Source organism: Heterocephalus glaber, unplaced genomic scaffold, assembly GCF_053883595.1.
Source record: "Heterocephalus glaber isolate CG9 unplaced genomic scaffold, H.glaber_assembly_v1.0 deba00001556, whole genome shotgun sequence".
Taxonomy (NCBI): domain Eukaryota; kingdom Metazoa; phylum Chordata; class Mammalia; order Rodentia; family Bathyergidae; genus Heterocephalus; species Heterocephalus glaber.
The window spans coordinates 2,588,623-2,610,868 of NW_028258347.1; the positions used below are offsets into that span (position 1 = coordinate 2,588,623).

At 40.3% G+C, this 22,246-nt stretch overlaps 1 long non-coding RNA gene across 3 annotated transcripts in view; it reads right to left on the reverse strand.

The window, feature by feature from the left end:
• Window positions 1-4,156: 4,156 nt before the first annotated feature.
• Window positions 4,157-22,246, reverse strand: part of LOC101724319 (uncharacterized) — a 96,321-nt gene continuing 78,231 nt past the window's right edge. For 2 of the 3 annotated variants that reach the window (XR_002396908.2, XR_015442995.1), the window contains exons 2-3: window positions 17,889-18,203; window positions 5,126-14,011 (exon numbers count right to left, since the gene is read on the reverse strand). This is a non-coding gene — a long non-coding RNA (uncharacterized LOC101724319). Of the gene's footprint in view, window positions 14,012-17,888; window positions 18,204-22,246 lie in introns of all 3 variants that reach the window. The other variant, XR_015442996.1, reaches the window with a different exon arrangement.

Consider the following 22,246-nt stretch of genomic DNA (forward strand, 5'->3'; position numbering starts at 1 on the left):
GCATGGCTCTCTTTTAAAGTCAGAAAATTACCATTCATTTACATCACATGAAATACTTTTTTATGCCAGAAATATTCAAGAGTCGTTCTTTAAATGCCTGCTAATGCTTGATAACATTTCTAACTTTCAACGTTTTGCTGGACTTCGATATGACATGATAGGAATGCCTTCCAGTAGAGGATATTATATCTCTGTTTATCACATATTAGATTACATCATCTTTTTCTTAATCATTCCCAAGTTGTCTTTAAACAATGAGGTCTGTCATTGGCTGTGTGGGACTTTGTGTGCTGATGGGAGTCAAGGTTAGTCGTTTATTTTTCCAATTTACCTATGAATGAAATGTTTGTTTCTGTTTAATGTTTCTCCTTCAAATCCCAGAGACTGTGGACAATGATGATAACACTACAATAATCATAATACCTTCTCAGGGGTCACTCTTTTGGCTATTATCTTAGTATAAATTCTGATTTTTGAGAGACTTGATTCCTTCTCATTTTAACTTGTGAACAGTTACACGTGGAAATGTCCTCTGACTTAGAAAAGGACCCGTAGTTGGACTCTTCCTATAAACCATGCAGTTCAAGAATCATAAAGACTGAAAGTTGCAGCTCCAGGATTCTTGCGATTTCCAAATAGAATTCATAAATCTTGATTAATTGCTAATGCTTCCTTGTTTTGATCTTGAAATAGAATGCATGCTGGTTTCCTGACCTGTGGCTCAGAGCCCTGAGCAGGATGAGGACTTACCTAAACCCCCCTCCCCGCCCTGGGGTGAGCCTGGGCTCAGCTTGCTCCTTGCTCCGGGCAGTAAGATGCTCCGAGTCTGCAGCTTCTGACTGCCTGAGGCTGACATGCTCCCAGCTGGGAGAACAGGGGCGAAGATCCACCAGGAAAGAGATGGGAATTCGGATGTCTAAAAACATTCACTGTTAAATCGTTCCTGTACACTTTGAATCCAGTAGAACTTCAAAGGAGAAAACAGTCATAATTTTTAAAATATCAACTTTGTCAGGAGGTACATTTCCTAGAAAAAATAAGATACAAGTCAGCAATGCTTTTTTTGGAGAGATTTGTTTCAGTCACAAAAGGAGGGTCCTCCTCATTACAGCCCACCCTAGCATAACACACTGGCACCGGAGAGCAAGCATCTGTGCTGTTCGTGAGTGATTCCAATATTAATAGGCTACTCTTTCTCAGAAGTAAACCAAAATGAATAAAGAGGTAAGAAGCACATTTAAGATGAAAATGTTGTTAGAATCAAGGAAAATAATCGAGAGTGATGATTATTACAAACAGAAGAACAATTAAATGATACAATTTTAGCTTAATCACTTTCATTATAAAATTTTCTATAATTCTTAGGCTACCTACAGCTTGGAAATAGAGGAAACTGCTAGTTTCACATTGAGTAATTTTGTGTAGTCAGCTAAACACTTTAAAGCCATTTTAAAAATGAAATGAAAAATGACCCTTCTTAAAATAGATGTAGCAAAAACATTTCAACCATAAATAACAATTTCACTGACCTTGCATACTCAACCCTTTCATTTAAAGGCATGAATTAAAAGAATTTCAAAACTGCAGATGTATTTGGGGAGAGGAAAGTTCTCCAGACTATTCTGTTTTGAAAAGAAAAATTGTGATATAAAACACAAATAGGACTACGGTATGCATTTAGTTTTCATTTCAAACATGCTAAAAAGATAGTTCTAGCAACTAGAAATTTATGTTTTCATAAAAATTGTATTTTATATTTCTGTGTTTAAATCATTGCAATATTTTGTTTGTAATTAATTGTTGCAACTTAGTCCATTTAGTCTGACACAATTTTTTTTCTATGAAACACGAATTTTGCTGCTCTTTCCTCCCTATTCTAAAGTCGCTGGGGATTTCACGTGAACTGAAGGTATCACGTTCCTAATTATGACCGTGCTGCAGATCAGAGGCAGAGAGGGAGTGATGCCCACGGTGTGGCGATGCTCCGTGTCAGATGACAGGCTAAATCTGGGGAGTGCGGCCTGCAAATGTGATATGAATGCGCTGCTGCGCTGGAAAACCGACACACTGACATGGCTTCATAAATGATGAACTGACTTATACTAGAAACAATGGGTGGAATTTTCTTCCTTTCTTTTAAAATTTAAGGCTGGATAGAAAAGTGAAAAACGCTATTACAAATGATTTTCTTGCTGTCACAAATTACTAGCCAGTTCTCTTGTGTGACACTAGGAGGGGAGTGACAGCCCTTTCTTCGGCTGTGATGATGAAGGGCTCCTCCCGACTCCCTGCTTCTGCCCTTCTGTTTGTAACTGGCTGGGGCTGAACCATTTGCCACCTCTAAGCTGGGCCTTTGCTCCTTGGATCCACCTCCTCCTAGACGCAAAGCCTCTGCCCGCCTGTCCCAATAGTCACCCGTTACCAGCTCCCTCTGCCTCCCACTTCTGCCTCCCTCTGCCCTGTCCTGGTCCAAGAGGTTTAAACTCACTCAGTCCCGGAGAAAACTAACCATACCAAACCCTTTCCCTCTCTTTTCAGCCCTCTCGGGTCAGGTGGCTCTTAGATGAGCCTCTAGTCTCTCGTGTGCCCTGCTCAGGGCCTTGGGCATCCTCGCTCCTCGGGCCAGCCTGCACATGCGCTGGGCAGCGGGAAGGTGAACACAGCATCCTCCCGCATCTTCACACTGCTCTGGCCCTGCCCAAACCTGTGCGGTGACCTTCCACAGCAATCTTGTGTCACACCTCCACAATTGTTTAATTCTGAAAAACACATCCTCCTAGCGACCATTCTTTCACATGAAGATGTTCTCCAGGTCGGTCTCTCGGTCTAAGGCCGGGTTCTGACTGACAGCAGGCAGTCGGGACTTTGCAGGTCCTGTTTGGGCATCAGTGTCTTGAAGCGGATGGATTACAGTCCCTCCAGGAAAGCCGTGCTGTGTTTTAGGAGGAAGAGGAAGGAAAGGCCCTTCCCGGGCACCGCACTGAGAACAGTACTTAGATCAACTTTCCTCAAATCTCCCGAGAAAATATTCCACAGCCTTCTAGATATCAAAGATAGTCTTTAACAACCAAGGCAATGCCGGTGTTTTCTTTAAAACTGTCAAGGAAACAGACTAAAGAAAGACAGCTGTTGTTACTAATTCTGACTGATCACTCCTCCTTTGTATGTCATTAATGATGGAACCATAATTTATTCATTTGTTATAATTAGAACAATACTACCTTTATCAAAGAGTTGTTAGGATCGTAAACATATGGAAGCGCTGAGCGCCTTTCCTCCAGCATAGGCAGTGGCACCACCTTACCACCCCGAGAGCCTGCCATGTGGTCATGATTCTGTGTGAGACAAATACTAGAAGAGGAACAGGGTTTGTGTGTGTGTGTGTGTGACCTGTTTCTCACATGCACCAGATATTTCTGTTCAAATATTGGGTAACAATGAAAAATTTTCTTTTATTTTTTCTGTTACCTCAAAAAATAGCCATTGTAATCTTCTAAAATAATCTCTCCATATTTGATGTAAATCTTATAAAAGACAGATTAGAGAAGAAGTAAGCATTTGTTGATGCTGCTCTCATATAAGAAAATCTTTAGTATCCTGAGCTTTCTGTTTTCCAGTTTTTAAACTCTACACAGCAGATTGGTTTAGTTTTCAGGAATGGAAACTGTGATTTTGGAGTAGGGTTGTCCCTTGTTTTCTGCCAGAGATTGTGCCCAGGATCCCCAGGGTTACCAAACTTGGGGAGATGACCCATCCTGTCCTCCTGTAATCACCTGCAGATCGCTACAACCTCTAATATGGTGTAAATGCTGTGTAGAAGGCTGTTGTATCGTGTTGTTCAGGGAGTAATGACAAGAGGAAAAGTTTGTACATATTTGGTACAGACTCAGTTCTTTTCCACATATTTTCAATGTGCAATTGTTGACTCTCAGATGTAGAAACCATGAGCCCTGGGGGAAGACTCTAGAGGTGAGTCATTTATTTGAACTAGATGTAGTTTATAAATGTATTTTTGATATCTCGAAAAAGAATTATTAAAATGCTTAAAAATATTTTAACTTAGTGAATGTAAAAGATGTCTCAAACTAATTGAAAATTAAAAATGAATTTATCATTTTATTTCCTAAAGTATTGATTTTATTCATTTCAGAAAAGTATATGTTTAACTGCCCTTCACAGTGAATCAGAAACAAATGCATAATTCAGTTCGTAGCTTTTCTGTGTTACATTTTTGATTGAAAAATAAAATTGTACATCCCTGTGGTATAACACATGACATTTAAACCTAAGTACATTTTGTGAAATGGCACGTACTTATAATCCCAGCACTCTGAGAGGCTGAGGCAGGGGATCACAAGTTCAAACCCAGCCCGGACAACTTAGCAACCCTATCACAAAAAAGTTTTTAAGCTAAATAAAATATGCACTGCCTTATGTATTTATCTTTTTGTGATGAGAATGCTTCAAGTCTACTTAGAAATTCTTAATCACAGAGTACACTGATAGTAACTGCAGTCACCCTGAGGTTCAATACAGCCCTGACACTCACTCCTCCTGTCCAACTGAAGCCTGGTGTGCTTACCAACCTCCCCCAAGCCTCCCACCCTAGCCCCAGGCAACCCCCATTCTCTCAGCTTCTAGGAGTTCAACTTTTTTAGATTTCACAAAAATTGAGAAGATGGAGCGTTTGTCCGTGTGCGCCTTGCTTACTTTACTTCACATGGCTCCTCCAGGTTTGTCCACTTTTATCATACATGACAGTTTCCTCATTTTTTGAGGCTGAATACAATCCCATTGTATATGTACACCAAATTTTCCCAATCCATTCCAAAGATACATTTTTATTCCCAAATACTTGATTCGTACACAACACAGGGCATATTAAAGAAATAATCATTGGAGATTTCTCTCAGTTCTAGGATTGTGTTACTGTTTTTATAATAGATTCTATCCCATTTTATTACTATGCTCTCCTTGGTCTTGTTTATTATAAATATTGATTATTTTTGTAGAAACTTCCTCATATCATGGCCTACATCTTAAAAATACTATTATCTTAAAAATTTGTAAGCACAACATGACAGATTTCTAATTTTAAATGTTTATGATAATAAAATAATTACAATATTAATGAAGTTATTTAATGAGTACCTACGATGTCTAAATCTTTGCACAGATAAAGTATTATTTGCAATCTAATTACAACACAAGGGAGAATGAACAATTTCCAAATCCCATGAGGAGGCAAATTACTTCCCACTTGAGTAATGTTGATCTTAAATGTTGCACAATTTGCATTTTGCTCCTGCCCTTCTCTATCTTACTTGGAGCATGAACCACCATGTGCAAGTCTAGAGACATTTGAGATCATCGTCATCATATCACCATGACGACCATAAAACTAGATCAACCTGGACAAATAAAAATATCCAATCTGTGTTGTGGGAAGATGAGGAAAAGGTGAAGTAATAGTGAACAGGAATCATGCAAGTAAGACTGTCCTAAAAGGCACACGTTGATTATTTTGATTTTATAAGGAAGAAAGAGCCCCATCCTGGGTCCCCAAGAAGTAGGTGAGCGTGGAGGAGTTAGGACTGCAGGGTGCAAGCCTTCACTGCTCCCAGAGCGGACCTCAAGCCCGTGGCAGGCCCTGGGAGAGGGAGAAACAGGCTACAATCAGTCAATGTTTTAGAACAAAAGGAAATAAGAGGAGGGGGAGATTGGAAGAAATTGTTTTCACACTGGAATGGAGACTGGAGTGGAGGTCAAAGAGAGACAGGGCTGTGAGACCATCCCGGCCCCCTCTAACACTGGGTGCAGGGTGACTGCCCTGCTCCCACGAGGCAGAGATGTTGCCCCGACAAGGCAGCTGAGGAAAGATCCCACGGCACCGGGAATGCGTGGACCTGGGCCCGCGATTTGCTGAATCACAGGCTCATTTGATAAATGCAATCTGACAGCTAAAAGTATAATGTTAAGTATATAATTTTCTAATACTTGATAAAAATAAACACAGATAACACAGTTTTCCAGATGAAAAAGGAACCTTGTTTTTACAATTTAATATTGATTTATTAATATCAAGGCTGAGAAAAAAATTCACTGTCTTAAGAAAATATTCCTAGGTTGTAGACTTACATCATTTTGGTCTCCTTAAGAGAAATAAATAGGCATATTTTCAAAGAGAGGCATGGTTTTTAAATGGTCATACCTAAAAATAATCCGCCTACTGAAACGTTTTCTATGAAAATTCACACAGTTTTGGTACCTCTTTCAGGATCCCACAATCGTTTTCTTTAAAAATGCGTTACTTGTGCCCTTCGTTTCCTTCTGTTTTCCATGATGAGCCTCAAGCTAAAGCTGCGGCTTTCCGTTCAGTCCTCACCGCAGCACGCACAAGCGAGGTGGGGAAGTCACGGTGCGGCTGCGGTCCGGGGCCCCTGTGCGATGGACATGGTAACACGGTGTTCCCCCAAGAACTCACGGTCACAAGACTTCCTGAGCAGAGCCCCACTGCACAGGAAGCTACCAGGATTCGACAAATGGATCGCACCAAGCTAAAAAGCTTCTCCACAGCAGAGGAAAAACCTACAGAGTGAGGACACACCCTACAGAATGGGAAAAAAAATTGGCACCTATTCCATAGACAGAGGACTCTATCTCTAATATATCATGAACCTCCCCAGAGGAGAAGATCTAGTCAAAACATGGGCAAGTGAAATGACTAGATACTCCTTAGAAAAAATACAATAAACATATGAAAAAGCAGTGAACTCTTTTGGCCATTAGAGAAATGCAGAGTAAAAGAACCCTGAGATCACTTCTTACCTGCAAAGAATGACCATCATCGAGTAATCAAATAATAACAAATGCTGGTGAGGCTACACAGGGAAAGAAGCCCTTCTACATCTTTGGTGAGAATAGTACAAGCTCTGTGGAAATCCATGTGGAGATTACTCAAAAATCTAAAACTAGAAATTCCATTTGACCCAGCTGTTCCCCTTCTAGGTATCTTCCCGAAGAGTTACAGACATCATATTACATGAGCCATGCCCACCATGTTTATAGCAGTACAGCTCATCAGAGGTAAGTCTTGGGAGTAGCCCATATGTCCATCAGCAGATGAATGGATAAAGAAAATGTGGTATTCACACACAATGCAGTTTTACTCTATCATAAAGAAGAATACACTTGAGTCATTTGTAGGAAAATGTATGCACTTTGAGACCATAATGTTAGATGAAATAAATACAGCTTAAATATCAGATGGTTTCTCTTTTATTAGAAATCAAAAGTACAAATAATTTGAAGAGAAAAATAGAAGACCAAAAACAGGAAACAAGGAGATAGGTCTTTTGTAAATAGTGATGGTGGGGGTGAGACAGAACAGAAAAAGAACTGAGATGTGTTACATGCACGCACCAACTCTCCATGATGAGTGTAATCTTTATGGGCTGCAAACATATACTGATAAGAAATAAAAGTTTTAAAGAGAATAGAATAAATATTGACTCTAAAACAAAAAAGCAATTAGAATGGGATGTAGTACAATCTAAGCACTTCATGAATGTTACCTTTCATTATTAGCTTTATCCTTGAGAAGTCAGTTTCTTCCAATAGACGCTATAGCAGGTATGACGGGGTGTGCTCATGAGTGTTTGCATGGAACTTCCTGTTTGTTTCATGTGGCGAAAGACGCCAACTGAAAATATTTACAAGGTGATACAATCCGTTCCATAAGGCGTGGTTTCTCTTCTCTTCAGTTTGGAGTTATACTGCCTGCTATGAAGGTAGCCTAGCTGTGCTTCGTGTTGAGTTCGTGACTAGTGTAACCCTCTCAAGAGAGGCGTGTACCGTTCTTGCTGTGCAGCCCTCAGTCCCCATGGTGTCCGTAGCCCAGGACAAGGTCCCGTCCTCTCCACTGAGCTGCAGTGGCCAGCTGTCCTTCCTGAGGCCTGTGATCTGGATGTGCAGTCCCAGCTGGTCTGACTGCAGGATGACTTGCTGCCCCGTCCTGAGCATCATCTCCCAGCCCACTCCAAGTCAATCCAGCGATAGGTTCATGTCCCACTATCAGTCAGCCAAATCTCTTCTGTCTTTTATCATGTCAAAGCTGACCCTCAAAGACATTCCAACTGAAGAGATACTAGACAGCAGCTATCAAGTGGGCACAATTTAAAGTTTTCAGTATCTGGGTTTTTTTGAACTAGTGCTAGTTGCAGTAACAAGTAAACCAAAAAATGACGGGTGGAAAAGGGAAACTGTTTATCTCTGAGTCCTGTGACACCTCTTCTCTAACTATGGTGCAAGTCTGGTCTTTCCTAATTATAGCTGTATCATCTTTAACTTGCAACTTTCAAAGTTACTCCCTGGTGGAAAAGTAAAGAGCATGGAAAATCGCATCAGGACTCTCCCATCTCTTTTGTTCATTTCCTCTTGGCTGTAACTTAGTCACCAAATTGTTCCTAGCTGCAAGGGAAGCAAAAAATGTAGTCTTGCTGTGTGCCCAGGAAGAAAGGGAAAAGGAAGTCAGCCCCAAACAATCAGAAGCTGCTCTGGGATTGTAAAGAATTTGTGTTACGTACCACTGCACTTCATATCCAGAGATATCTCATGATGTGATACATACACATTTTCACAGGAACTAAGTGTGCTACAGAATAGAATAGCATCATAATTCAGTGTTAAGTTAAATAGATTCACTTTTCATATCCTTTTGTACATAAAATACGCATATAATTATGAAGGTATTCATATTTATACAAATGGTATAAAGACTATAGATATGTTAGGATTAAAGGTGAAATTTTCAATTTCTAATCCATCTATATCAATATACATTATTTTAAAATAAAATTACACTTGCAAATAAAAACACTATTTGGCTTTATCCTCACTAAAAGTTTATCTTCTTTTGGTTAGACCTTTGGCTCCTTTTGTCCAAATATTTTTCTTTTCTGATTTACTACCATGCACATTTCGATTCCACTCTTGCAATGAGTTTTTTATTCTCTTTACTGCTCATGTTTGCGGTACATAATGGTTACATCCCTTGTGAGGAGTCAGTGATGTACACACACATCTTCATTGCTTCCCCTTCCACTTTCTCCCCCTGCACCATCTCTTGGTCTTCCTCCCATTTGCAAAAGATCTATCTCCCTGTTTCTATCATCCACCTTTTATTCTTCTCTTTCATATATTTATATTTTGAGTTTCTCATATAAGAGAAACCATGCTATATCAAAGCCTGTGTTCCATCCAAGCCTCTCAAAGCATGCTGTATGTAGTGCAGAGGCCAGTGCTCCAAACCTGGAAAGGAGCAGTTCCTGCTTGTCCCAGTGCTAGAGCCTTCAAAGACTTGCTGTCTCCATCCCTGTGTCTCTCATGCTTTCTCTGGGGATGGCACACATTAGGTTTTCAGGTAACATTCATTTGAGAAACATGAGTCACTTGTAGAAAATGCATGCGCGTGGGGACCGTCATGTCAAGTAAAATCAGACACACAAGCTTAAATATTAAGGGTTTCTCTTATATGAGAAGCCTTAGGTATAAATAAAGAGGCAAATAAAAGACAGATAATGGAAAATAGGGAGATAGATCTTTTGCAAATGGGAAGGAGACCAAGACATGGAGGAAGGGGAGAGAAGAGGATGAAAAATGAATGCGGATGTGTTAGGTACCTGGGCCAGCTCCCCGCAAGGCGTTGATCAATGTGTACTGCAAATATGTGCTAATAAAAATAACAATTGAAAAAGAAGAAAAAGAGTAAATGATCCTGATATCAGCTTAATAATTGGTATACTTACTTGTTTCTGTTTTGTCGGTCTGAACAAATATGCATATTCATGGTTCCCTAGTTTGTTTTCCCACTTTGTTCTAATTTGAGAAATAATGACAGTGACAAAAAGTTAGCATCCCTTTAGTGCTAGCTGTTCTGACTTTGTGCCAGACCTGATCCAAGTTCTTTACATTTAGTCACCAACAGCGCTACTACTCTCCATCTAAAGGTGCGGGAAGTTAGGTGGTTGGCCCCCAAGTCAGACGGGAGCTAGCAAAACCAGGCCATTTAGCTCCAGAGTCTATTTTGTCTTCATTATATTCTACTACCTCATCCATCTGCACGGCTTTTCGTAGTTTCAGGCCTGTTTACATGAACGACTTTGTGTGTTGCCACCTGTAGGGTAATCGGGCTGGTGTATTTGCGTACACTGTAACAATGAAACCCGTAAGAACGGCTCTATATTGTTGTTCCTTTGCTACAATATTTTGTGAAAACAAAGTGCTCTAGGGTTCATAGTGTATTGTTGATGAACCTCTGCTATCTCTACAGGATCATCGGTGGTTTGTTTTCTATTTTTGTCTTTTGTTATTCTTGTTGTTTTTGTTTTTGTTTTCTTGTAATGGGAATTGAACGCAGGACGTTCACATCCATAGCCTTCTTTCATTTTAGTGTTTTATTTTATTTTTTGAGACGTAGTATCAGGAGGTGGCCCAGGTAGGAATTGAATTTAAAATCCTCCTGCCTCAGCCTTCTAAAGTGATGGGAATTTAGGTGTGCACTTCTGCGTCTAGCAATCATTGTTTACTTTTGGTTTGGCTTTTGACTAAATGTTTGTTAAACTAATTTAATACTAAGTCCTACAATTTTTAAATACATAAAAGTCTAGTTTCCTAGCATCTAAGTTTACTACTTTAAAACAAATTTGAGTGACTTTTAATGACCTTTCTTGGGGAGGGGTTGCTTAGACTCAAACCCAGGCCCTCCACATATGCAGCACCCACTGCATCCCTGAGCTGCCCGGCCCCTCCTTGGCCAGTGCTGCCGGTTTCCCCTGAGCTGGGGACCACAGAGGTGATGACACAGGGCACCAGGCTCTGGACTCAGAGGCAAGAGCTTCTCTCCTCAGCACCTTGGCACTCTACTACCTACCAATCCACCTCAGGTTTCCACTCCGACAGCCCTATCTATTCCACCTTTCCCAGGGTGGAAGTCATTCTCGTTGATAGAAGATGCCAGCGAACTAGAACCGCACCCACTTCACACCACTTAGTTTTCTACGTTCTGATCCGTGAAATGGACTGGTCCCTTTTTTACTGTCCTTGCTCGGGATGCAAATAAAAAGGCCATTCCTATAACTTTGGTATGATTTGCATCAGCCTTGGCACCTTTTGAATTCTCACAAACTCTTGAATTACAATAGCCCAAGACAACCCGTGGCTGTTCATACAACTTTCTGGGTAAATTCCTCTTATTCCCTCTTTTAGTACAAAATGTACTTCTGACTAGAGAATCCATTTATCATTAAAATATCTGCAAGGAAAAAAAATGTTACTTTGGGCCATCCATCACTGTTTAGGGCCTAACCTCTTTTATTTCCTTTAAAACAATTATTTTTGCAACTCAATTTTTGATATCCAATATTTGCTTCATTTGGAGGAAATGAAACCATCGTGTTACTGTGAAACAGATGGCAACAAGTTTATTATCAAGGAATAGAAATGACTTTCTTTTCTTTTCTTTCACTTCCTTTCATTCCTTCCTTCCTGTCTTTTTTCTTTTTAGGTCTTTTGTGTAATACTGAGGTTCTTTGTGTTTGTGATTTTATGTTAGAATTCCTTTCATTTAGAATTTTCTAATGTTTCTGAGTTATCTCCCTTTTTAGGTGCTGTTCTGGAACAGTTGCTGTGATTTGATCTGAGTTGCCTAATTTCCCGCTGTATTTTCCTGAGCGTTTTGCCTCTCAAGAGAACATTGTGATAACCATGCGTTTGTGTTCCTGTTATGTGCATGTCTCAAAATGATTCATATTGGCTGAACGGTTTCCATAAATACCATTTAGGGCTTATTGCTGACAAGTAGCCAAAAAAGGCAGTTTTTGGATCCCTAGCTAGAAAACAGGGGACACAAGTAGCATGGGGCACGACTGGCCATGGGGTCTTGTGGGCCATCGCTCTGGATGGAGCCTCTCATTCCATGGCCTGGCTCTATGAGTCCAGACTTTTTCCAGGAGGAACTGGCTGCTGGTGTCCTTACAGCTAAAGAATAAGTAGAGCAAGAGGTGCACCCCTCTTTATCCATCTCTGGGAAGATGCTGCTTGGCTCCCCTTGCTTGACTTCTCCATTCTTGTGCTAACTCTGCCACTCTGGGGAAGACGCATCCTGTTCTCAGCCAGACACAATCCTTACCTTTCCCATGCAACAAGCAGCTAAAGAACCTCAGCGGCAGCTCAATCAAGCACATGATATAGTAGTTCGTTAACTGCAGAGAAATAATGATAGCGTGCTATCACCGAAAGCACAGGAGAAAGAATTTGTGAGAGATTAGGTAACAGAGGTCCCCTTTACTTGTACTGACTCTTTAATCTTCTTGTTGGAGTGAAACACAGAAAGTCGAGATACCTGGTTTCATCAGTATGTGGTTTCCATGTAATTAAATGAAGTTGTGCTATGTCCCCACTGTGATGTAAGTATTGTGCTGAAACAACAGCTTACCTAAAATAAACTCCTTGTGCTCTACACACTGCTATTCTCAACTGTTCTACAGTTGTAGTCCATATTGGGAGATGTCATTTCTCTCCTGCTTGGCCAAATTAGCTTTTCTAGTTCTTTATCTCTGTGTAACACCATAGCCGGGACTGTTGACATGCAACCTCACTGTGAGCTGGGCTTCCTCACAACATGGAGGCTGGGAGCAATGGTGACCATCCAGGAGAAAGAGCTGGGTGACAGCCATGTGATCTTTTATAACTGAGTCTCCGAGGTCACTCAATCTCTTCTGCTGCATTCTATGCGTTGCAACCCTACACACAGCCTTCAGTTACAAGGGGAAGGGAGATAAACTCCAGTTCTCTGGTGAGAGGATGGTAAGGTTCTGAAAGAGTAGAAAGAAGACTGAACACTTCCGTGGCAACTTGTAGAACATATGACCTGCGACAATGATATGCTTAGTAGTGATCATATAACTAGCATGAACTTCTTTGTCCTTTTGTTTTCTTTCAAGGGCTACTTGTCCCTCTCTGCTTCATGGGCCTAATGTCTCCAGTAAATATGAACTATATATTTATTATTGTAAGATACGGGTGAGACACAGATATGAGAGGGCTGAATAGCTTACTTTGGAAAATTTACATACACCCGATCTCTCCTATGAGAGGAATGAATCGTTAAACAAGGAGTTTCTTCTAATAATTATAGCATCATTAGAAACATCTTCTTTTGTCATGTTAATTATAACAGTTTGCATTTATTTATTAAGTGTGCCTGTGAACTGAACGTAAGGGCATGAATCCAAACGACCTGTTTTGAATTTCTTCTCTGTTATTTTTCCTAAAGAAACAGTTCCCTACTATCTTTCCTCCCCTATTGTGTCTGTTGTCCCTTTTATCCAAATTGCTCTTCAAGCTAAAATTCTAAATAATACATCATTCACTCTTTTTTTGTTTCCTTGCATATAATAATTTAATTTTTACTCTAAAAATGGATCTCCACTATAGGCATGTCTCTCATAAAAAGAAAATTTTCCACATTTCTCCCCATTATTGGGCTTATGTGCTAGTTAACATGGGATCAATGAAGAATAATTTGGTTTCCCTGCCCTCTACGTATTGAGAACCTCAGAGAACTGAAAACCAGTTATTTTTACTCTGAAATAAAGACCACTTCCATGTGACGATGGCCATACTCCACCTCAGAGGAACACAATATCCTGATAACCGCAGATACCTGTCTGATAGAAATTGTAATAGATGTTAGATTTTAATAGCTATAGTAAAAATGATTTTTAAAGAGATTTGCTTTATCTGATGGCACAGTGATAAGTTTTCTACAATATACAGCTCTCCCATTGCAGACTCTTTTCCAAATGTTTCTTCCAGCTGTTAACCTGCATCTTCCAGAATCTTCCATCTTCCATCTTCCATCTTCCATATCCTGCTTGCTCTGGGCATCCACTCCTTTCTTCCAAGAGAAAGCTCACCAGAGAGTCCTGAAAATGTCTTCTTCCTCAGCATTCTGGAAGTTTAAGCAGAGTTTAGGACAATTATGCTGATCACTGCCAGCCCATTCAGCAACTCTTTTTTCTCTCTCTTTCTCTCTCTCTTTCTTTTTTCTTTTCTTTTCTTTTCACAAAGCTGAGAATCAAACTAACACCTTTGTACCTGTTAAGCAAGTGCTCTGCCTCTGAGCTCCCCCGCCCTTGTTTAGTACTTTAACTTCCACTCCAGTGTGTGCAGACTCAGCCCTCACCACCCTCTCAGCTCCACCAGAGGCAACTGTTCTACCTTTCTGGCTGCCCTTGTCGTGGAAACACCTGTGAGTTCCCAGACCCAGTCTGTGGGCTGTGATGAATAAGTCTAGGAAACCAGTTCTGAGGAATATGTTTGGGAAATCATTATGTCTTTTATTCTAAACCCTGAGCTGACACAATGTACAAAACAATCAGCTGAAAAATCTTATTTTTCAAATGACATTTATTATGAAAAACAAAAACAAACAAAACCCAAACCATAACATGAATAGAGAGGCTGGACCAAGGTTCAGCCAGGAAGTCAGAGCCCTATGAATCCAGTGGGTGAGTTTGTCCACACACCTGCTGGGTGGGATGAAAGGACTCACTACAAAGCGGATAAAGAAAGGGCCAGAAAAGAGAAAAAGGAAATATTGACAATTGGGAAAAACTGAAAGGAGGGGACTCTCAGCTTAGGAGAAAATTAATAAGCAGGCTGTCATTCAACATTTTTGTGGACAAAACATGGGTAGACTTGATTTATTAAATACATAAATACATGAAACAGTACAACTTTGGTGTCTTACTAAACTCCAAAGTGTATTATCCGATGTATTTGGAAAAGGTTTTGGGGTGGGAACTGTGTTATGGTTTACATCGAAAAGCCCCCCTCCCCCCAAGCCTCATGTGCTCATAGGTGTGGCTTTTGGGAGTGACTGGCTGATGGGTGTGTGATACTAGATTCCTCCACTGATTGGTTTAGCACATTTCTGGCTGTGGCTGAATGGATTTACTGAAAAGGGAACATCCACCCTAGGTATGGATAGCACAACCAAGAGGCTTGTATCCTGGATTGAATAAAATGGAAAACAGAAGAAAATCTTCCTGCTTCCTGCCTTCCCTGCCATGGACTGTTTCTCCTCTGCCAGGCCCCCTGCCTTGCTGCCCTGCCTCGGAGCCAGCTGATTATGGACTGAAATCTCCACAAACTGTGAACTAAAATCAGATTTTTCTCCTTTAACTTGTGAGTGTCAAGTATTTTTATCCTAGCAAGGAGAAAGTAACCAAAATAAGCTACTTCATCAATGATTGATAGAGGACCCAACTTTCTTATTTGCTAACTTTACAAATTAACTCCACTCCAGGTTTTTGAAAGTAGTACATATTTGGAAAGTGAAAAAAAATGAATAAGCTCTCTTTTTATATTTTAAACTGTGCAATTGTAAGTTCCAAAATATCTGTTTAGTGCAGTGCAAGCTAAGAAGAATTAAATATTGCATAATCAAGTTTGAAAAATAAAAGACCTAGAGCTCTATTTTGGATTACAGATTATATTAAGTAACAGTAGTTAATATTTAAATGTTTACCATGTGCCAAGCATTCTGATTGACATTTGTAATTTCATTTTATCTTCACAACAACTTACAGGTTGTTATCTCTTGTTCCAGATCAGCAAACCAAGCCTTGGTGAGTCTAAGAAGCTTGCCCAGTCCCTCAGATAAGTGAAGAATTGTGATTGCTATTAAATTTGGTCTGGCATCAAAACTCATGCACATAGCTGCTAACTAGAATTCCTTTCTGTGTTGTGACCACTTAGGACTGATCCATGAACCTTCATTTTGATACTGTGCAGACTTAGTTTGCAGAATTCACAGGTCAAATTATCTACTGAGGTGTATGGAGTTTGTTAAGGATTTTGAACTCGGCAGTACAGGGTTAGGTGTTTTGATTCTTTTCAATCATTGCTTTCACTTGTATTCTGTGGAATTTCCTATTGCTAGACAACCAAAAGGAGAGGTTTATTTGGTTCATGGTTTCAGGGCATCCAGTCCATTGTTGCAGGCTCCAAGACAGGAAAATCATGGGGGAAGGGCATAGAGAAGCAGAGCTGCTTACCTCACGGCAGCTCGGAAGCAGAGCATGGGAACAGCACCAAAGCCACACTTCACAATCCACCCAGACACACCCAGAAGTGTGCCCTTCTAAGCCCCTCCACGGCTCCCCAGACTGTCAAGTTGACACTACCAAGCTTAGCTGTCACAATGATGTGGCACTTCCTCAGGTGTCTCTCTGTGCTCAGCTGCACCATAGTGGAGAGAACACCCCAAAATGCAAACATTCAAATAGCATCCAGGTAGAGTGTCATCTTTTAGAAACCGCGACCTGGGTTGGCTCCATGGAGGGGTCGTTCGCCATTAGAGAGGAGAGGGAAGGACAGGAGGGGGACAGGGAGGAAGGAAAGGTTCTGTGCTCCCGGTTCTCTCCCCAGGACTCTCCCTGCCGGAAGGCATTTAGCCTGATTCTTCTGAATGTTCTGTAGTGTGAGGACAGTTCCGGCTTCAGTTCTCCTTAGCTTAGTGACAATTTTTTAAATGTGTGCGACAAATCCTTTTCTATTTAGCTTTGGGGCAATTCAACTCAGGTAGCACAATTCCACAGAGCAGAAAAATTCACTCTCAGAATTGTATAAAAACAGAATAAAACAATTTAGAGTAGTTGCTTTATAAAGTGGATGCCAATGTTTTTCATAAGAAATGTGTTATATTTTGAAGAAAATTTTAGAAGTTTACCTAGCTGTGTTAACTGAAAACACTTATTTTTTGTGTCTTTATTTATAGCTGTGACTCTCAGGAATTCGGGGATAAGCAAAGTGTCATTATCCTTGCTTTAGGTGAGAACACTGAGTCCGGCTGGCAGGTGACTTTTCTAGAATCCCATCTTCAGGGTCAGTGTGGGGCTTTGGACTCCTCATGCACTGCTTAACCTTTACCTAACTGTCTCAGGTGGGCTGCTAGACAAGGAGCCTGAGAATTGAATGTGGTACTACAGACTTATCAACTGTGCACTCAGGAAAAGTCTGTACCAGTGCAAGAGAAGCGAACTAGACAATGGCGAGACATTAAACAAGAAAGGATTCCAGGGGAAGTCTGGCTTCACCCTGGAGTGCAAGTTGTGTACATTGTGCAGTAGAGTTGGTGCACAAAACTGCTCCATCCTTGGCTGTGAGTGGCTTTATAGAGAGTGGACTAGGGACAGCAGAAGTCTGGGAACGTGGGCGAAGTAGAGACAACAGCAGAGCCAGGGAAAGAATACCACACTGCCTCTGACCATGTGAGCACAGGGAAGAAGCGTAAGGCAGCTAGGCATACGCCCACGGCAGGTGTCATCTAAGCACACGCACCAGGTCAGGAGAAATGGCAGTACCATTACAGTGCCACTGTCTGGATAAAGACACTTAGCTGTGCCTGTTATTTCCACTGTAGATGATCTCATCATTAAAACCTGCTATTTCTTAAAGGTCTTTTCAAAATGCAAGTCAACTGTAGAAATATATCTGTGGGAAGAAAATACATAATTTTATAACTTTGTCTCCTGACATAGGCAAGATGAAGTTTACAAGTAGGGCAAGATGTCACGAGGTTCAAGGTAATCTCTTTAATGAGAAAGCAGTTTGGGCCCAATATGGAGGAGTTACTTAACAAATATGAGTGAAAATGTATTATATTTAGCTTAAAATAGATTATGTACATACACTTTAGATATTATTTCTGGGTACTCTTACCAGACGAGAAACATTTAATATTACATGTTTATGCAAGGCCCTGACCAAGTCTTATTACTTTAACCCTAAATCATGTCATATAAACATTTCAAAGTACTCACTTAAAACAGTTATTGTAGCAGTCTGATATCATGACAGCATCCATGCCTGGTAATATTCTCTTTGTCAGGCTTCACATGACCTCGGCAGCAATTACAGGGGATGGATGCCACAATCACTTCTCTTCTACAGATGAAGAAACTGAGGCCCAGGCACACAGCTGGTGGATGGAGGAGTCTGTATTTCAGCAGGGCAGGGGCAGCGTTGGTTTTAGAGCAGCGCTGGAAAACCTTTTAGAGCTTTCAGTAATATCAAACAGCCTACTGCGCACGTGTGCCATGGGTTCACCAGCACTGTTTCAGAGCCTTGCTCTAAGTCTGAAAAACAGCGAAATGTGTTTTTAATATTCACAAATTTTGGTGCTTATTTTAACCCCAATCTTCATTCTGTTTTGACTCCTGTTAATCGATTGTACAGATTAAAGATTCAATTTAAACCACAGCATTTTACAGTTGGCTGAAAAAAAGAACACCAAGGGGTGACAGGACAAGGTCCAGTATTATAGTAAAGATGAATTACTTCATTATACAAATATATTTAGTTCTGAGCATTGTATAATCCAAAACATAGCACTCTGTATTTTTGTTTTTATGATTGCCTGCGATTCTGCACACACTTTGTAAAAAGATGTCAGCCTTAACTTCTAAATGATTATAAAATATGCCCTTATTCTTTTCCGTATCTCCCACATATTTTCTAGATCCTACATCGTCTCTTCTTCCATAAAAACAAAACCTTAAGTGTGTGTGCAACCCAGGTCCGCAACAAAGCTTTTGGACAATGGCTCATTTGCCCCATACTGATCCCGCTCAACACTCCGTGTCATTTGTCAGATGTCTCTGCTCTCATCTTTTACAGACTACATTCTGTCAGTCCATCAGTCCTTCCTTCTCCCTGTCTGTCCTTCCTTCCTCACTACTTAATGCAGCCTTTACTGTATCAACACATGTGAGTCCCAGGCCCGTGGCATCTTCCAGACCCTTGGGGAACACGTGGCCTCAGGGCAGCAGGGGTGTAGGTGATTGAACTCTGAAGTGTTCCTAGCTGTAATTAATTTGTATGAAACTTGTACAAAATACTTATTTTCTTCTCTTTTAGAAATTTAAAAATCCAAATGATGTCTAAAGTCTCCTTAAGTTTTGAAGACAAAAATAATTTTTAAATAATTACTAGTTTCACAATCTAAATCAAAGATAGTAGAGAACAAGAAATATGCAAAAATATGCATGTAAGTATAAGCCATGACAAGTAAAATGATTAATAAAATATTTTCCTGTCAATGCAATAGAATAAGCCAAATGTAATAGTTATTGCTGATAGATTGAAATGAAGACTCTTGCTGAATGTGTAAAGGTGAATTTATTCAGAATGAACATTAGAGATTTGCCTGAGATAGATTCCTTTGAGCCCTATTCCTTGGTTGTTAGAAACACATCCCAGTTTCTCATGGATCTGATTTTACATACACCTCACTACTATGCTTAGTTTGTTCTTTTGCCATATTAGTCTAACACAAAAAATGAAAATCATTCATAGGTTACTCACAACCACCTCTCCAACCAAGTTTCTAACACACTTGAATCACTTTTGTAACTATAATTGCAAATATTTTTCAGAATAAAAATTAATTTTGATAATGCCTTTAATGTCTAATTAAAACTCTTACTTTCAGAACAAGGTTTACATTGGCTGTAGAATTTATTGCTATTTTATTTCCTGGAAAATATCGACTGAAATACAGATGTATATTTTGCATTATTGAATTTGATTGACAAATGCAAATTTTTTAATAAGTGGCTGTTTTTCTATATATTCACTAATAAGTAAGATTGGTATCCCATATGTGTGTGTGTGTGTGTGTGTTAAGAAGATGTTTTAATAAATTCTCTCTGAAAATGTGATGTTTACCTTTTAGGAAAATATTCACATTTCATAAAGCATTGTTATAAAGTTCAAAAAGGTTTATTTCTCCAAAAAATACTCTTGAGGTGACACACAATTTGAATTTTAATGTCCTTACCTGAAGTTTCATACAATGCTAGCTGTCTCAGATAGGGGGATTTAAGAGCTCGTTGCATTTGCTTTTCTTTTTTTCCCAAAGCAAACAATGCCAGGAGCCCAGCGCATTAATAGTGAGAGAGACTCAACCCCGGCCCCAGGTGTGTGTGAGACTAGGTTCCACATTCTGAATTTCCTGAAGATCACACCATACAGTGCAGCGGGTAGATATTTAGTTTGAAAATGAAAGTGAATTTAGATTCTTTCCAGGATGACTATAGAAAGAATACTTTAAAGAAAAAGGAGAGCCCTTCAGGAGCGCTAGGACCAGCCAAAGCCAGGCCATCTCTGGCTGGAAATCTCTTTTCTGCCAGGAGTCATGATCCAGCTGTGTTTTGCAGAAATCCACCCCAGACCTCAGAACTCAACAGCAAAGGGGAAGATACTGGTAACTCCTGAACCTACAGAAGTAAGAATGGCATGCGGCCGTGTGCAATTCATTCTGCATTTCCAGCTCTGTGTCCTCCCAGGCACTGAGCCCTGCTGTGCACGATCCACAGCCAGACGTGCTCTCCCATAACACAGTGTTAGGTTCCCCATCATCACAGAGCAGAGGGGAGAAGTCTCCAGCCTGGAGTGGGGACACCGTAGCAGGAGAAAGGAGAGCGTGCAAAGGCTTCCCTTGCTCCGTGCCAAGTGGAGAAGTTCTGGGTGAAGAACCAGGACCACTGGCACGGATGAAAGAGGAACAACTTACTCCAAGACTGGAAGGGTCTCCTAGGGCTCTAGACCAACCCTAATTTTATTCGAAAAAAAAAGGCTGGGAAAAAAATGATGACTTTGTTTACTTTTGTGTTTTCTTGCTTTAAAATTTCATTTGCTACTGGAAAATTTTCTGGCCAGTAATTTACACAGCATCGAGTGTAATTTAAACACCATTTCCATGGCACTTTAGAAGTAAGGAGCGATCATTTTTAAATCCTTCAGAAATGAAACAAGCTTGTTATATTTTGATCCCTCTGAAAGAGGCATAAGGAGAGATTTATTAACATTAATTTTCCACTTTTGATGCCCTCTGTAGGAGGTGCTGGTACAATTCAGACTCGTTCCTGGGGCCTCCCGAGGTCCTGCCGAACACCTGATCCAGACGGAGGTGGGAAGAGCTGCTGTCAGGTGCGGCCCTGCAGCCTGCAGAGGGCTGAGGCCCAGGAGAGGCCGAGTACAAAGGGAGACCACAGCTCCTTTAGGATCCCCGTGCTCCTACAACCCCTGAGGTCCCTCAGCGTTTCCGGACTACTAAAGAAGACCTGGGTGGGGGAGCTGCCCTCCGGAAAAGGTTTTTCTTTTTCTTTAATTATTAAGAGGTTGATCATGTTGTTCCTTGTTACCTTTGGTGGTTCAGATACCTTCTATCTCTTGAAATTGATATTATTCTCAGAAACCAGATGGCAGTGAACACATTTGTTACACATCTATGATCAACTTATGCATTTTTTCAGAGTAGAACACATGGTCCATCATACCAAATTTATTAACTTCAATTATGCATTGACCATTAAGAGTATTACATATTTTGCATCTGAAAAAATGTATTACCACTAATAAATAAATAAACTACACATCATCTACTGCAGTAGTATAAAGTAGCTTACTTTAGACAGTGGGAGTTTTGTCAGCAGGGAATCCCTTAATGAAAAAAGCAGCACAATATTAATTACTGGCACCATCTGTGCAAAACAATAGGAAAACCAATATTTTAATACAATGACTTCATGCATGTCAGTTATCTTCCGCATTAAATGCTGCATTTTTGTTGATGCTGTTTACCTGTCTATTAATTTAAATAATGGGTGTTCTTCAGAGGTTAAAACTATGAATAAATAAATCAAAATTAAATATAATTAAATATTTAAATAGGTGTTACATGAGTCTGATTTGTTCTCCAAGAATATATCCTGTGTGCATGTATGGATACACAAATTACTGCACCATCTGCCAGGTTTTTACAGGTTGAGTAAGAACTTTCTTTACACATGAAAAGCACACTGAGGACTCTTTGTAGTGGAAAGCATTATGCAGTTGAAAAGGTTGAGACAATTGGTCGAACTAATTCCTGGCACTGGTCAGGCTCTCGGAGTGCCTTCAAAAGACAGGCAGAGGTCATCATAAGAAATCATTTTCTATTTAAATTTTGGGCTCTTAAGCTAACATTTGCTAATTATGACAACGGATGCTGCTCACAGCACCGAAGGGTCCCCCTTTCATACGTCCTTTTGAACCACCATAACCTGCCACCTGGTATGTTCTTTTTATATCCACTTTAACTTCTGGCTCCAACAAATATTGGAAAAGTACTGAATGC